Source organism: Cetorhinus maximus, chromosome 15 (assembly GCF_964194155.1).
Source record: "Cetorhinus maximus chromosome 15, sCetMax3.hap1.1, whole genome shotgun sequence".
Classification (NCBI taxonomy): domain Eukaryota; kingdom Metazoa; phylum Chordata; class Chondrichthyes; order Lamniformes; family Cetorhinidae; genus Cetorhinus; species Cetorhinus maximus.
The window spans coordinates 6,892,947-6,908,284 of record NC_135893.1 but is presented as its reverse complement, the minus strand read 5'-3'; the positions used below and the strand labels follow the sequence as shown (position 1 = coordinate 6,908,284).

The window sequence follows — 15,338 nt, the reverse complement described above, 5'->3', positions numbered from 1 at the left end:
ACAAAATCTCATCAGCCAAGTCATGTGTAACAGACATCAAATCGCTGAATTGAATTGCAGACAGAACCTTTGATGGAGTATTCATTAATATAAATTGGTTTGTGTGGAAGGTCTTTTTTGCAACTGCAGGGATTTTTCTGCTACAGGTCTGAGACTACCCCCGCCCCCCTTCCAGAATTAAGATGATGATGCTGAGTGTAGTCTTACACATCTTGGAGATGAGAGGTCTCTTGCACCTACTGGAGGTGGGGTGAGGGGTGTTGCTGGGCTGTTCATGGACCAGTTACAGTAAGAATACAACCATTGCAAGATTTGTTTTGACTGTTTGCTTAAAAATTCCCAAGTGAATCACTGGACTACCCTTTTTTACTTTGGAGAGACAGGACATGTTGTCCTTTGCTCCCCACTTCACCACCGCTATATTTACAGCAGAACTGTGTTCAAGCTTAAGTGTATGTTCAGTTGTCAAGGCCCCAAGTAACGGAGTTCCTTATCTAAACCACTGCAATTTCCTTTAAGTTGCTGTTTAGAACCTACCTATTTGTCAAAGCTTTTGATCACCTGCCCTAATAACTGAGATGGTCACAAGCTTTGCCTTATAACACCCAAAGCACCTTGGGATATTTTACTATGTTAAAGGTGTTATATAAATGCACGTTGTTGCACCGACTTCCCCAGTTTTCAGATCAGTAACTTGCTGCTACGCTATACTCCAATCTCTCCTTGCAATACACTGACAACATTTGTGCACTGTGTGGGGGTAAAAATGTCTTTCTATTGAAAATAGATTGAAAATATGTTCAAGCTGTTTAAAGTATTTGGGCAATATTGGAGTGAATTGCTGTGACTGTGTTGCTGGAGTTATTAGATACACGGTTTATGTCGGTGTAGTGATGAAATTCTTCTTGCAATTGTTGCTGTCTGTTGCCTTAATGACTTGCTTCTCTTTTTTTAAGTCTGATTGTGAGTCACTTTGCTCGTGAGGTGAATGTTTGCTTAAGTGTGATTTTGTTTTGAAGAAGCACATTGTTTTTAAGAGAAGAAATACACAGTAGTTCAAAGCAGCTTAGCTTTTCAAAACCGAGTATCCAAACCCAAGAGAGTCTCAGACAGGATTAGTGTTTGATATTGCTGGAAGGTGCATGTTGTTTGCGAGACAGAGTTTATTGCCTATCCTGAGTTGTGCTGAGAAGCTGGTGGTGGCTTTTCTCCACATGCCATGTGTTTTATGGTAGGCTTTTTTAAAATAAAACAGTAAGTAGCTTAATTGTACGACAAACTCAGGCAGCATGGAGTTTGTGGACTAGACCTGTGTAGAATGAATCAATCTGGCTGAGGATTTTCTTCCCTGACGGGTATCCGTGAACACATTGAGTTTTTACGACTTTGGAATTCTCTAGCCCAGAGGGCTGTGGACGCTCCATCGTCGAATACATTTAAGGCTCAGGGAATTAAGGGAAATGGGGAGCAGGCAGGAAAATGGAGTTGAAGCCCAAGATCAATCATGATCATATTGAATGCTGGAGCATGCTCGACAGGCGGTGTGGTCTACTCCTTCTATTTCTTGTATTCTTGTTTTCATTGTCATTTTATTTTTAACTGGTCCCAGCCCACAATCACATTGGGGATTTTGCATTAAACCTAACTGATTTTTTTATTAATGGGACAGAATGCAGTTTCACATTGCTATGGTGGATTTTGGGTTTGAGTTCCAAATTGATATTTCAGTGGTATAATCATTGTGCTTTCATGTAATTGCCGGAATATAGGTACAACTAGCAAGGCCGTTAATAAATGCTCTTGAGGAGGTGCCGGTAGGCGGCATTCTTGAACTGCTGCAGTCCGTATGGTGAAGATGCTCCCACAGTGCACAATGCACCTGTTTCATGAGATCATTAGGGTTCAGTATCTGCTGATCTATTGTTACACTCAAACTCAACACCATCCAGGACAAAGCAGCCTGCTTGATTGGCACCCCATCTGCAAACATTCACTCCCTTCTGCACCGATGCGCAATAACAGCAGTGTGTACCATCTACAAGATGCACTGCAGGAACTCACCAGGGCCCCTTAGACAGCAACTTCCAAACCCATGACCGCTACTATCTAGAAGGACAAGGACAGCAGACACATGGGAACACCACCACCTGGAAGCTCCCCTCCAAGCCACAAACAGCCCTGATTTGGAAAAACATCACCATTCCTTCTCTGTTGCTGGGTCAAAATCCTGGAGCACTCTCCCTAATAGTACTGTGGGTGTACCTACACCACATGGACTGCAGCGGTTCAAGAGGGCAGCTCATCACCACCTTCTCAAGGGCAATAAATGCTGGCCTAGCCAGCAATGCCCACGTACATGTATGAATTAAAAAAAAAATTAGCACAGTGGTATTAAATAGAAAAATAGAGACACCTGGTTGGAATATTGGAAAATTTTATTTGCGCTGCAAGTAGAGTTTAGCACACTATTTCTGTTGCTATAAACTAATACTCCTAATATATAAACTAATTTTCCTTTGGGTAACCAGAGCATCAGAACAGAGGATGATCGGATATATGGCAATTTTAAAGGGAGGTCTCTTGCATTAACTTTAAAGCCTACTTTGGGACAGAGTGCTTCATTCAAACGAAATAAATGGCTTGCGTTTATATAGCACCTCTCACGACCTCAAGGCATCCCAAAGCCCTTTTATAGTCAATGAAGCACTTTTGAATTGTAATCACTATTGTAATGTAGGAAATATGGAAGGCAATTTGCACATGCAAACCGCAATGTGATAATGACCAGATAATCTATTTTAGTGAAGTTGGTTGAGGGAGAAATATCTCTTCGAAAATAGTGTTGTGGGACTTTATATGCCCACCTTAGAGGGCAGTCCGTTTAACATCTCATCTGAGAGACAGTACTTCCGGCAATGCAGCACTCCTCCCTCAGTACTGCAAAGGGCTGTCAGCCTTGATTTTTGTCCTCTGGTCCTGGAATGGGACTTGAACCAACAACTGTCTGACTCCAGAGCCAAGTGTTTTGCCCACTGAGCCACTGCTGACACCCAAGTTCAACATTAAACTTACTGTGGGTGATGGTTAGTTAGATCTCTTGTTTTAACCTGCCAATGGCCACAATCCTGGAGCAATCAGCACCTTGGTTTCCGAGACGTTTTACACCACACCGCAAAACCAGTTTCTTAAAAAGCGATGGGGCCTATCTGACCCATTGGTCATTAAACCTAACTGACTTTTTTATTAATGGGACAGAAAAATAGAAATTTAAGAAAAAAATCAGAAGTTGAAATTGGAGCTTTAAAGTTCAAGTTGCCAGTCACAAGTATAATTAATGCAGGTTTATTTTAGACATGGGGTTGATTCGGAGTCACGTGTTCAGAGGCAGGTTGTTTAAGTGGAGCATGTGGTGTTAACATTGAGAAATGCTTCCCTTTTTATCACTACTACTTAAACATATGTCTGTGATTGTGGATGGTGTACATGTTGTTAGTACACACCCATTATTGATCAGTTTGTATCCCTGGAGTCACATCTTTGCAGAGTAATTAAGGTGCCAGCCAGCTGTCTGTTGTAAAGACCCATCTGGTATTAGTGTAAAGTCTCCATTCACTGCTGTTTAGGTTCTTGTTGCATCCTTAAAGCTGTCAAATGTCATTTGATGATAATCGTGGACCGAAGATGTGTTTATACTGAAAATGTCATGTTGCTGTGAAGTAGTTTTCACTTTGCAATTGTGACGATGCTGCTGTTCAAACTTATCATTGGGGTCCAGTCTGACTCACGCCAGAGGCATGATGTGGGACTTCCTCTGACTCTTTTGGAGTTTTACGTCTGTAGTGTTCAACTGGGCTTAAACAAAAATGGACTGATGGCTCAAGAAAATGTTGTAATTTTAAACAGAAAATTATTGTGTTGACCAGCTGCTGATTTTTAAAATGGTGTTGCAATAAACTTTTGGCATTGGATCCCTTGGGTAATTTTAAACATTGAACATAGTTAGAGTTTGTTTCCTGCTTGTAACATTTAAGGCACGCTTTGTACTTGGGAGGAGTGGGAATAGAGTTAGTGGTGTTGTGCTGTTCATCTTAGCATGAGGGAAATCAGGAAATGGGGTTCCTTGTGTGCCAGCTGGCTGCCTGCTTCACTGGAGAACAAAGGAGGGGAAGGGCACCTTGTAGCACTGTACTTAAAAAAAAATTAAGAATAATTCATTTCAATTCTTTTAATTAACCCCCTTTTTTATTTGGTTAACTTGCTGCATCAATGCGTTAGGTAGCATTGTGCCCCCAAAACGTCAGTCATTTGAAGGATTTGTTTCTGGACTGTATTCCAAAGGAGGCAGTTAACCAGCTCGTGAGGAAGCTGGTGATTTTCCAAAAGAACAAACCTCTGAATAGTGTTTTTTTTTGGTCCTGAAGCTGTGAGCTCCAGGACCTGCTGTGAAACCAGTATTTATATCCAGTTATTGTGGCGTGGGAGACTGGATGTGCATCCTTCAATGAGTCATGTTCTGATGAGTCCATGAATCAGTACTCCTTGTGTGGGAGTATATAGTACATTTTCCTGTTAGATGGATGATGCAGCCTCTACATGAAGATTAGTCTTGTGGCTCAAGCTGTTAGTAAAATAAAGATTATGTACATTTTGTTTTAGCAGAGGTGTTGGAGAGGATCATCTCAAACAGTTTAAAGTTCCAACCCTTCCTAGCCATTCCTGGTTCATCTGATCATACTGATATAGGCAGGGGACGGGAGAGGGAATTATTTGTTCTGTGTGTCGGGGTTTATTACCTGTAATGAAGTCTTTGGGATTTGGTTGTACTTGCTGTGCAGAGATGAAAATGTAAACATTTTTGATACCTGACCAGTGCTTAAAGCAGGCATGAGTTGGAATGAATTTTTGTAGAATGCAATATGGGGATTGAAATTAATGGTGAGTTAAATCAGGTTGTGGATATCCCAGCAATTCTAGTTGACAGAACTTGTATTTATATAGCATATTTCACATCCTCATCTTATAGAGTCAATGTAGTAGTTACGCAGTATCATCACTATTATGTGGGCAAATGCAGCTGTCCATTTGCACAGACATGGTCTCTTTAAAATAGCAATTGAAATTTCTGACCAGTTGAGGGATGAATGATGGCCAGGACATCAGGAGGACTTCCTTAGCTTTTTTGTCCCTTTATTCCCATGAGATCTTTTATGTTGACCTGAACAGACAGGTGGCTTAACAACTCTCCTGGAAGAGTTGAGAGGAGGAAGAAAATCCTGGAAATCCCAACTTTGGCTTGAGTTAAACCTACCTCTCAAACCAGCTGGCTGGGCCTGAGCTTCCCAGCCTTGTTTTCATGGAGCATTTGAGAGTTTGAATTTCCTCTTTCTTCTAAAATTAAATCTTAGATTATTTCTTCCTCATCACCACCAGTTTTCTTCTTTCTTCTAGCTTCTTTTTGCTTCTGTTTGAGAACTTCATGTTCTAGAGTAGCATTTTACAAATAGGAATTCTACTGACCTTCGTAACGGTACAATCTGGAAATCAAACTAGAGACCTCACCAGCATGGCTCAGATTTGAATGACTAAAAGCAATGAGAAACTGCTTTATTCTTTATGCTGCTTAGGCCCTAAGCTCTGGAATTCTCTTCCTAAAATGTCCTATCGCTCGCTCCTTAAAATCCTATTGCCTTGATTAAGCATTTGGCCATCTGCCCACATATTTCCTTATGTGTCCCCATGGCAAATTTGAAGCCCCTTTCGACGTTTTATTACCTATTTTTAAAGGCACTGTATAAATGCAAGTTGATGCCGGTTTCTCCTTATGTTAGATCCTTACTGTGGGGCCCATGGAACCTGTGACAAGAACAAGGGAATTTGATGTACCTCCAAACATCTGCCAACCTCACTGGATCCAGCTGTATACAACAGCAACTCGAGGTGCCTTCTTTTCCTATTCCTTTTGCAAAGAATAAACAGGGTTGGAGACTCCTTCCATGGTCTGGTATGTCTGGCCAACAAACTGGATGATCTCTTTTCTCTGTCTCTTTTGCTTTGTAATCCTTATACAGTACTTTAAAAAGCAAACAAAATGGGATCCATAAGCTAAAGCATTGTAGAAAGGATATCCAATCAATTGAGACTCTGTCCCTGGCATTTGCCTTCGTTGTTCGATTTTTAAAAAATATTCAGAGGAAGTTGAAGTCCAGTCAGTTGGATGATTGAGATTGCAATTCAAAATCATTTCAGCTGGTAGCTCTCTTGCCTCTGAGTCAAAAGCTTATGCACTCCACAACTTGAGCACAGAAATCAAGGCTGACACTCCAGTGAAGGACTGAGGGAATGCTGCACTGTCGGAGGTGCCTTCTCAGGTGAGACCCGAGTCCCTGTCTGCCTGTCGGGCGAGTCTGAAATATGTAATAGCACTATTCTGAAGAAGAGCAGATGAGTTCTCCCCAGTGTCCTGGCCAGTATTTATCCTTCAGCTAACATCAGAAAAAAAAGCTATCTGGTTGAGTATCATCACCTTGCTGTTTGTGGGAGCTTGCTGTGTGCAAGGAGGCTGCCACGTCTCCTGAATTACAACAGTGACTACACTTCAAAAGTACCTCGTTGGCTGTAAAGCACTTTAGGTTTCCCATGATTGTGAAAGACGCTATATAAATGCAAGTCTTTCATTCAAAGTTTCGGTTTATAACCTTCAGTTAGTCCTGAGGTTGGCCTGCAGTTGTTGGCCGTCTCCCAGCTTACTATAATATAAACATTCCTTGGCGTATCATTTCTAGACTGGCTGTCTCAACACTTTGGGGGCTTCTGACCTTTAAAGTTTTGCCCTGTTCGAGAGTGCTCTACGTATTTAGCCTGTGATGACGAAGATTCACATGGCTGTCCCATTGCCCTGTCTGTTGGGCTTTTTTTTAGACACACGTTCGAGTTACCTTTTTTAAAGCTTCTTGGAGTCTGGATTTTATTTATGCTGATGACTGTGGCACCTAAGATTCTTGATATACAGTTTAAAGTGAGATGGTAAAGAATCTATTGGTGCATTCACACCATCTCTGCAGTCAGTATTGAGCAGGTTTCCTTCACTCAATTCTAGTCATAGTGCAAATAACAGTCTTAATCCGAAGCCCATTCTGACCCAATGCTGAAGTGAAGAGCAACGAGACCCCTGCAGGCAATGGTCTTACTCGACTTGCTTTAGGGCCTTGACACTTAATGCTATGAGGGGTTTATAATGCTGTGACACGCCAGTGACAGTGAAAATACAGCCTGCATCTAGCGTCAGGACTTGGCCCACCACTGGAGTGAGGAGCAGTGGGAATTCCTGAAGGAGAGTCTCTTTTGCTCGTATCCTAACTCTCACCAAGTCCCGGTCACCCATCCTTCCTGTGCTTGCTAATCTACATTGACTGGCAACAGTTTGGTTTTATAATTTTCATCCTTGTTTTCAAATCCCTCCTCAGCTTTGCCTCTCGTTGTCCATGTAACCTCGTCCAAGATTTCTGCACTCTTCCAAATCTGGCCTCCTGTGAATTTCCTAATATTGATTGCGTTATTGACGGCTGTGCCTTCAGCTGTCTAGGGTCTAAGCTCTGAACCCCCTTCCTAAGCCTCTCCATCTCTCAATCACACACTCCTTTTTTTTAGTACGCTCTTTAAAGCTTAGTTAAAGAGAGGCTTTTCATCACCTGTGCTAAAATCATCTTTATTTGGCTAAGTGTCAAATTCTACTTCATAACATTTCTAAGCACCTTGAGTTATTTTTCTATATGAAAGATGCTGTTTCAATGCAAGTTATTGTTTCATTGCTGCTGTTATGTGAGTGTTAAAGCTAATGCTGCTGTGTGAAAGTTTCACGTAGTTCTTATTGTCAGTGCAAATAGAAAAAACTTGCAAACAAACCTGGCAACCAGCTTATGCACCACAAGCTCCTACAAACAGCAACAGGATAAATGACCTGCGTTTGGAAGTATCGTCTGAAAGACAACTGTTGACCAGATCATAATGGGAGAATTTCCCTGCCCCTCTTTGAATTTGCGTCCACCTGTACAGACAGAGCCAAGGCTTTGGTTTAACGATAGCTCTTGCATCACAGCACAGTCATGCCAACCTAGATTGTGCACTCAAGTCCCTGGTGTTCTTGACCTTCTGATTCCAAAGGGTGAGTTCTGTCCTAGACCAAGCCGATGATTAATCATAATTGTGGTCTTGTGTGTGAAAGAACATGAAATAAAGGTATATGCAGGGTCAAATGAATTGTTGAAGACAAAGTAAATTTAATTAGTTCACACTCGATGATTGCATCAAAATAGATTGTCAAGGGCAGTTTTAAGCACTCATTCAACCCTCTTCTCCCTCAATATGCAGATTTTATTGGCTTCAGGGGGGAGATATAAATTTTGTGTGTTGGTGATGGGGACACCTTGCCCTGTGATTAATTCTGTTTTGGTTTAACACCTCGAGCATATGTATTATCCTGAGGTGAGGATGCAAGAATTGTATCCAACTAGTGATTTATTCTAACAAGACGCAGAATTTAATAGCATTTGTGTGGAACACATAATTGGGGTTTGCAGTTAATGAGATGAATCAATTTATATCTGTCCCAGGAGATCATCAGCACAAAGGTGGCAAGTGAGTTGTCAGCGTCAGTTGTGCCCTACACTTTTCTAAAAAAAAGTTTCTTTTTATTTGTACTGAAATTAAATTGGGTATACTTTTTTAAAGTTCTGTCCGTGCTGTTTTCCCTGTAGCTGCATATATTACAGTTGCATTTTTGTAAGAATTTAATTCACCTCAGTAGGTTTTTGTTGGGAGTTTTGGTGCTGTACAGATCAGGGGGAAAAAAGACAATTACTTTTTTTGAAGTTGATTTGAACCCAAATCTTTTTTGTTGTTGCACAGGTTTGTGTTCGGAAGCTTAATCAGTAACTCGTAATTATTGAAATTAAATCCAGCCCCCATCCCTGAGCTAGTTTGGACTGTGATTACCTGATCCATACTGAGTAGTGAAGGTCCCAGGGTCAATCCGCTTCCCCCTCTCCTTGACCACATTGATCTCACTGAACAGGTGGCAGGGTAGAGTGGCACACAGGCAGTGGTAAGGAGGAGTGGGGAATGCTGTTGACGGTGAGGCACTGCAATAAATGCTGGTGCCCTGGGTCATGAGAATCAACAAGACTTCCCTCTACAGATTGCCTTTCCTTTGACCATTGATGGAAGCTTGTGTGTGTTTGATAAGGATAAGAGTCTGTTCTCCAGCCCACTTATCACTTTGCTCCAATTAGTTCCGCATGTTCGAATAGCTCATTAACACTCAATGTCAAGACCTACACATGAACAATAGACACACGTAAAGAATCAATATCTTCAACAGAAAGGAAAGGAATTGGCCAAAAAAGTCCAATAAGTAAGACCAGCGTATAGTGTAAACTAAATGTGTTCTATTTGTGTGCTTTGCGACACTAGGGGCACTATCTAATGCGATCAATTGTTAAAGATGACAGCACTTAAGCATCTGGGCCTGCAATTTATTTTCTTCTTTTATGGCAAACTGGAGGTTCCAGTTGATTGAATTATTAATCTTGACAAAATCTGCTCTCAAAGAATATTGATGAAAGTAAAGATTGTCATGAACAATGAGAATCATCCCTTGTTGCAGTATTACTGCTGGATGCATTCAGGGAATGGGCTGCAATCCCTCAGATGCAGGTCAGATCGGTTCTTGAGCTAGTTTGTGTCCTTCTCTAAATGAACTTCTGACAGGAGTTTGAATGGATGCTCTCACAGCGGGACTCATTTCTGAAGAGTCATACAGACTTCAAACGTTAACTGTATTCCTTGCCGCAGATACTGTCAGACCTGTTGAGTTTTTCCAGCTATTTTTGTTTTTGTTTCAGATTTCCAGCATCCGCAGTATTCTTTGATTTTATAGATATGTCATTGATTATATTAATACATTGGAATAGTTTTTTCATACATGTTTTAAGCTAGACCTCTGAGTATTTTCTTCCTTAATTATTCATTTATATGTTGCAGTTAGAGATGGGCAATAAATGCTGGCCTAGCTAACCATATCCACATCCCCTGAAGGAATAAATAAAATAAAAATGAATGAGCAATGTACCTGAAATAAATTTTTGTATGGACCTTTAAAGTGAAATTGAATAAAATAAATTTATCTCGATAAGTTGATGTTCTAAGTGCTGCATTGGAGTAAGTGGCATTTCAGAATGCTGCAGACCTGTGTTACTGCAATTCAATTTTATTGACCTTTCCTTTTTTTTTCATCCTCTTTATTGGGTGCTCTCATTTCCTAGATCAAAAGGCCAATGTGCCTTGGTTTAAACTGGATGTGCAGCTGTTGTAGTAACATCTTTTGTGCTTTTTCTTTGCGCGCGCCCCCCCCCCCCCCCCCCCCCCCCCCGCAAAATGAATGTCCTGAAGCAGGATATATTTATGATCACAGTTGCCATTGCAATTAATGGCCTCTTGTTCAACTCCCATACCAGAGATTTTGGGAAGGTTACAGACTCCGTGGACAAGTGGCTGACCAGCTGCTTGTAATCTCCACTGTTCAGTGTTACCATTTGAAAAGTGTAATGGTATTTTGGTTCATGTGGCATTGCATTTGCTTGTTGCATTCTTGTGGATGAAAGCTTTTTATTGTATGATCACATATCGCTGTTTGTTTTTTTTTAATCTGTGTGTTTATTGTGTTAAAGGAATCACTTCCATATCTGTAGATTTTTTTTAAAAAGTGCTTCACATTAATTTTTCCTCGATGTAAAGGATGTTTAGAGGGATAGAATGGAAAAGCAGAGTTTTTTATTCTTTCATGGGATGTGGGCGTTGCTGGCAAGGCCAGCATTTGTTGCTTATCCCTGATTGACCTTGAACCAGGGGCAGTTAAGAGTCAGCCACATTGCTTTGGGCCTGGAGTCACGTAGACCGAACCAGGTGAGGATGACAGATTTTCTTCCCTAAAGGGCATTAGTGAACCAGGTGGGTTTTTACAACAATCGATAGTTTGGCATGGTCACCATTACTGAGATTAGTTTATATTTCAGATTTATTAACTGAATTCAAATTCCACCAGCTCTCATGGTGGGATTTGAACCCACGCCCAAGAACATTAGCCTGGGCCTCTGGATTACTAATCCAGTGACATTATCACCATCTCAATTTATGTTAAACTTGGATCGAACCTTGGTTAGACCATACTTGGGAGTACTGTGCACAGTTCTAGTTGCCGCATTAGAAACAGGATTATAGATGCAATGGAAAAGGTGTAAAAAGAAAGATTTACAAGGATGATACCAGAGCTGAGAGGTTGAATGGTTATGGGGAATAGCAAAAATGCATTTGAGGGGAAGCTAAATGAGAAGCACATGAAGGAAGGAGTAGAAGTACATGCAAATAGAGTTAGATGATGCAAGATGGATGGCGGCTTGTGTGGAGCATAAATACTACCACAGGCCTGATGGACTGAATGACCTTTTCCTTTGCTTTAATTTCTGTGTAATGTTCATTTGGAGAGTAAAATAATTTTGCATTCTTGGCCCCAAGTATCAGCATCAAACACATATTTCCTGTTGAGGCGTGGTCATACCTGAAAACATGAGATCTTGCATTAATGAGCACCGATATAAACTCTATTTTCCACATTAGCCATCTATCCACAATCAGTGGGAGATTGATTGTTTGTGACATTCTCTGAAGTGTTTTATGTCGTGAACCTGTATCAATTTGTAAACTGGGACTCCTGCAGCCAGCAGAGAGAGGAGGAACTTTTGCTCCATCAGTAGACTGGATTCAAACAGTGGTCCCAGAAATAGTTCCTTGCATTACACCGGAGAGTTATCTTCACGTAGTGTTACAATTCAAGTTCTTTCCCAGTGTCTTTTACTTGGTGCTTAGCACAATTGTCAGCTCCCATCAGTAGCTTGTGCTTCCTATGAACCAACACATGACCTTGAGTAAATTTGGCATGGTATTGCCACTGGGTGAGCAATGAACCATTGTACTTTTGGATAAGTAGTACAAACAGCATCACCCTGCATTTAAAGAATGCTTTTAATGTCCCAAGGTGCTTCACACAAGCATTTTGAAACAAAATTTAACACAACAATTCGATATGAGGTATTACGACAAGTGACCAAAGCTTGGCCACAAAGGTAAGTTTTTAAGGGGTGTCTGAAAGGAGGAGAAGTAGAGGGGCAAAGAGGTTTAAGGAGGGAATTCCGGAGCTTGGGGTCGAGGCAGCTGAAGGCAGAATTGCCAGTGGTGGAGCGATGAAAAATGGGGATTTGCAAGAGGCTAGAATTGGAGGAATGCAGAAGCCTGAGAGTTGCAGGGCTTGAGGAGATTGTGTGCTCCAAGTCTCTGAGTTGATGGAAATTATCAAGTTGGAAGCCAGTGTAGCTCAGATATATATGAAATAAACTGCGTTGATCTGAAATGAAAGCAAGATTAGATGGAGGTGGGATTAATCTGATTTTTTTTTAAAACACAATACATTATGTTTTTCTTGTTAATTCTTAACCACTTTTCTCAAAACCAAGGTTCCAGGTTTTTTAAGGTGCTTTTTATGTTGTAAGCTGGAGAACTGCATGAATTGAGCTGAAGAATCAGGGAAAGCTTACCACATTTTTCTTGACAATTTCACATTGTTTCCAGCTATGGAACTGTCCAAGAACAAAACGCAGTGGCACCAGATGGCAAGCATGCCATGTTGGGTTGGCAGTAGGCACATCGTACCCACTTTAACCTGGGAATGCTTATCCTGGCACACTGCTAAAATAATGCATGTTATCTCTATGCTTCTAGAGATAATACTGGGGTACCCTCCCGCTCTGCAACTTTGCATTTGTTAACTTATCAACAGCCCTGAGAGGCCTAACCAAACCCCCTGATGTGGCATTTATTTTATAGAAATGTAACTAAACTACAGACTATTCACCATGACCACCCCTTGGCACTTAAATGTTTCCCCCAATTTTGTCTACCCTCCTTCAAAGAAGTAACACACATCTCTCAGAAAGCAATCGCACAATCTATTTTTAAATTGGTTCCATACCAGGAGTAGTGCAAAAAAGTTGTTGATTCTCCTGAGTGTCGCACTTCGTAAATTGGACAATAACTATGGTGCTTTGGAATAATTGGAATGTTACACGTTTCCAATATAAAGTTGATGTTTCAGTTGTCTGGGATTGGGATGTTGGACCTGTTTGAGGGATTAATAATTTAAGAAGCCTGCGTGTTTGAGAGTTGTTTGCACACTAAGCCATCTGCCTAAGATGTTCCTTTCTAACAAAGCTGCTTTCCTATTTTTGATTTTTTTTTAGTATTTAACATTCGGGTGTCAGCTGTGGCTAAGTAGGCAGCACTCAAAGATATAAGGTTGTGGGCCCACATCCTGTACCAGAGTCTGTAGTACAAATTCCTGATGATCCTCCAATGCAGAATTGAGGGAGTGTTGCACTATCAGATGAGACATTGAGCCAAGCCCCCTATCAGCATCCTAAGGTGAATGTAAAAGATCTCATGGCATGGTTTTGAAAGAAAGGTGAATTCTTCAATGTTTATCCCTCAACCAACATGACTAAAACTGATGATTAAATTGTGGGAATTTGTGCACAAGCTGTTGAATTTTCTATGTCACAGTTGGCCACATTTCAAAACTATGTTGGTCATGCAGGCTTCTATAAAAATGCAAGCTCTTTTTCTTCCATTGCTTTTATGTCCCATCCTTTTATGTAGTTTGTTTCTGTGAAATTCAAACAGATTGGCCCAGCAAATGGTAAATATGTTACTGGGGATTTATGGGTCAGGTAGCCAGTGCTCACAGGCATTCATTTGACTTGATTTCTTTGAATACAATCCCCAGGATCTTTGTTTCAGTTAACTCCCATGAAATGTGCTGTTATTCTAACCCTGATTTCATTGCTTGGCTTTAATTTGGTTTTGTGTTCTTTGTGAGGAGTTGTAGTCTGATCTAGGTCATTTGAATTTTGTTTTACTCTCCGCATTATTGAATTTGACTTTGCTTCAGTTCTGTTTCTTGCCTTTTGTCTCATTCTGCTCTGTACAGAGTAAAACAGCTGTAGGCACAGGGACTTAGTTAGCCTGATCTCCAAACAGCAGCAGACCACTGGTACTGGTGCCCGTTCTGTTACCATGGGAAGTACTATTAATCATTTTCTCTCACGCGTGTGCACACAGACATTTTTGACACTATAGTCATGAATAGGGGGATTGAAAGTTGGCATTTGTTGGAAGCATTTTTGATTATGGATGACGAATCAATCCCCAATTATTTGTAATGTGCAAGTGAAATTCAAGCGTGCTTGTTATTTAAACTTTCTTTTGATGCCATTAGGTTGAGTTCTTGTGTGTCAGGAGAGCCACATATGATTTCATAAATGTTATGCATTATACTTGTAACGGGTTTTAATTGTGTGATGTGATTTCAGGCCCTGTATGTTGGGAGAAACCTAGGGTTGCTGTGATCATGGTCGTTCGTGTTAAAACGACTTGTTACCTTAGAACCATATGGCATAGAAGGAGGTCCCTCCCCAGAGCCTGCAGCATCATTTCATTGAAATATTGGGAATGAGTTTTGACACCACTGTGTCAGCCAGTGAGTTGAAGCCAGGATGAGACTTCTAACAAATTGACTGTTTGCTGTAAAATGGACTCTGAATAGAATCCACTGCAGTAAATAGAACTTATCACAAAACTATAGCAGAGTTTCCTGATAAAAGCAGGATTATTTCTCCAGAAAAATGTAATGAGTGGAGGAATAATTACATAATACATATAAGTGCATAAAATCAATCCCAGTTACTGAGAGGAATATGGTCTCCAGGTGATGGGGATTGACTCGAGCAGCTTCATCCTGGCTGAGACTTTTGGGATGACTGTATGCCGCTGTAAATTTTTATCCTCTTCTGTCAACTGCTCCCTGTGGCAAAGCATTCCATGCTCCAGAAACTTCCTCCTATCATATATATTTTTTTTTTTTACTATGGGTGCACAAAGATGTAAAAAGTGCATAAAAAAGGATTCATGCATAAAGGATTCATGAAAGAGCATAAGATACAGAAATAAAGATCAAAAATATAAAAAGAGCTGTTAAAATTTGTTGAAAGATTAATTTATTGCAAGGCTTGCATGGCCTTGTTTTCACCAGTAAAATGTGTAATGGGACAGAAATTAGTGTGAATAAAGGGACAGTGTGAAATATAACACGAGCCCAGTTAGGATTGGCCATCATTTGGTTCTTGTATTACTTAGTGTCAGCAGCAAACTTCGGGAAGAACAATTTCACATGTATT

The 15,338-nt window shown here is 40.7% G+C and overlaps 1 protein-coding gene across 6 annotated transcripts in view; it reads left to right on the top strand.

Annotated features, from left to right (window-relative positions):
• Positions 1-15,338, top strand: part of tmem201 (transmembrane protein 201) — a 186,910-nt gene that overhangs the window by 19,687 nt on the left and 151,885 nt on the right. The window lies entirely within an intron of this gene.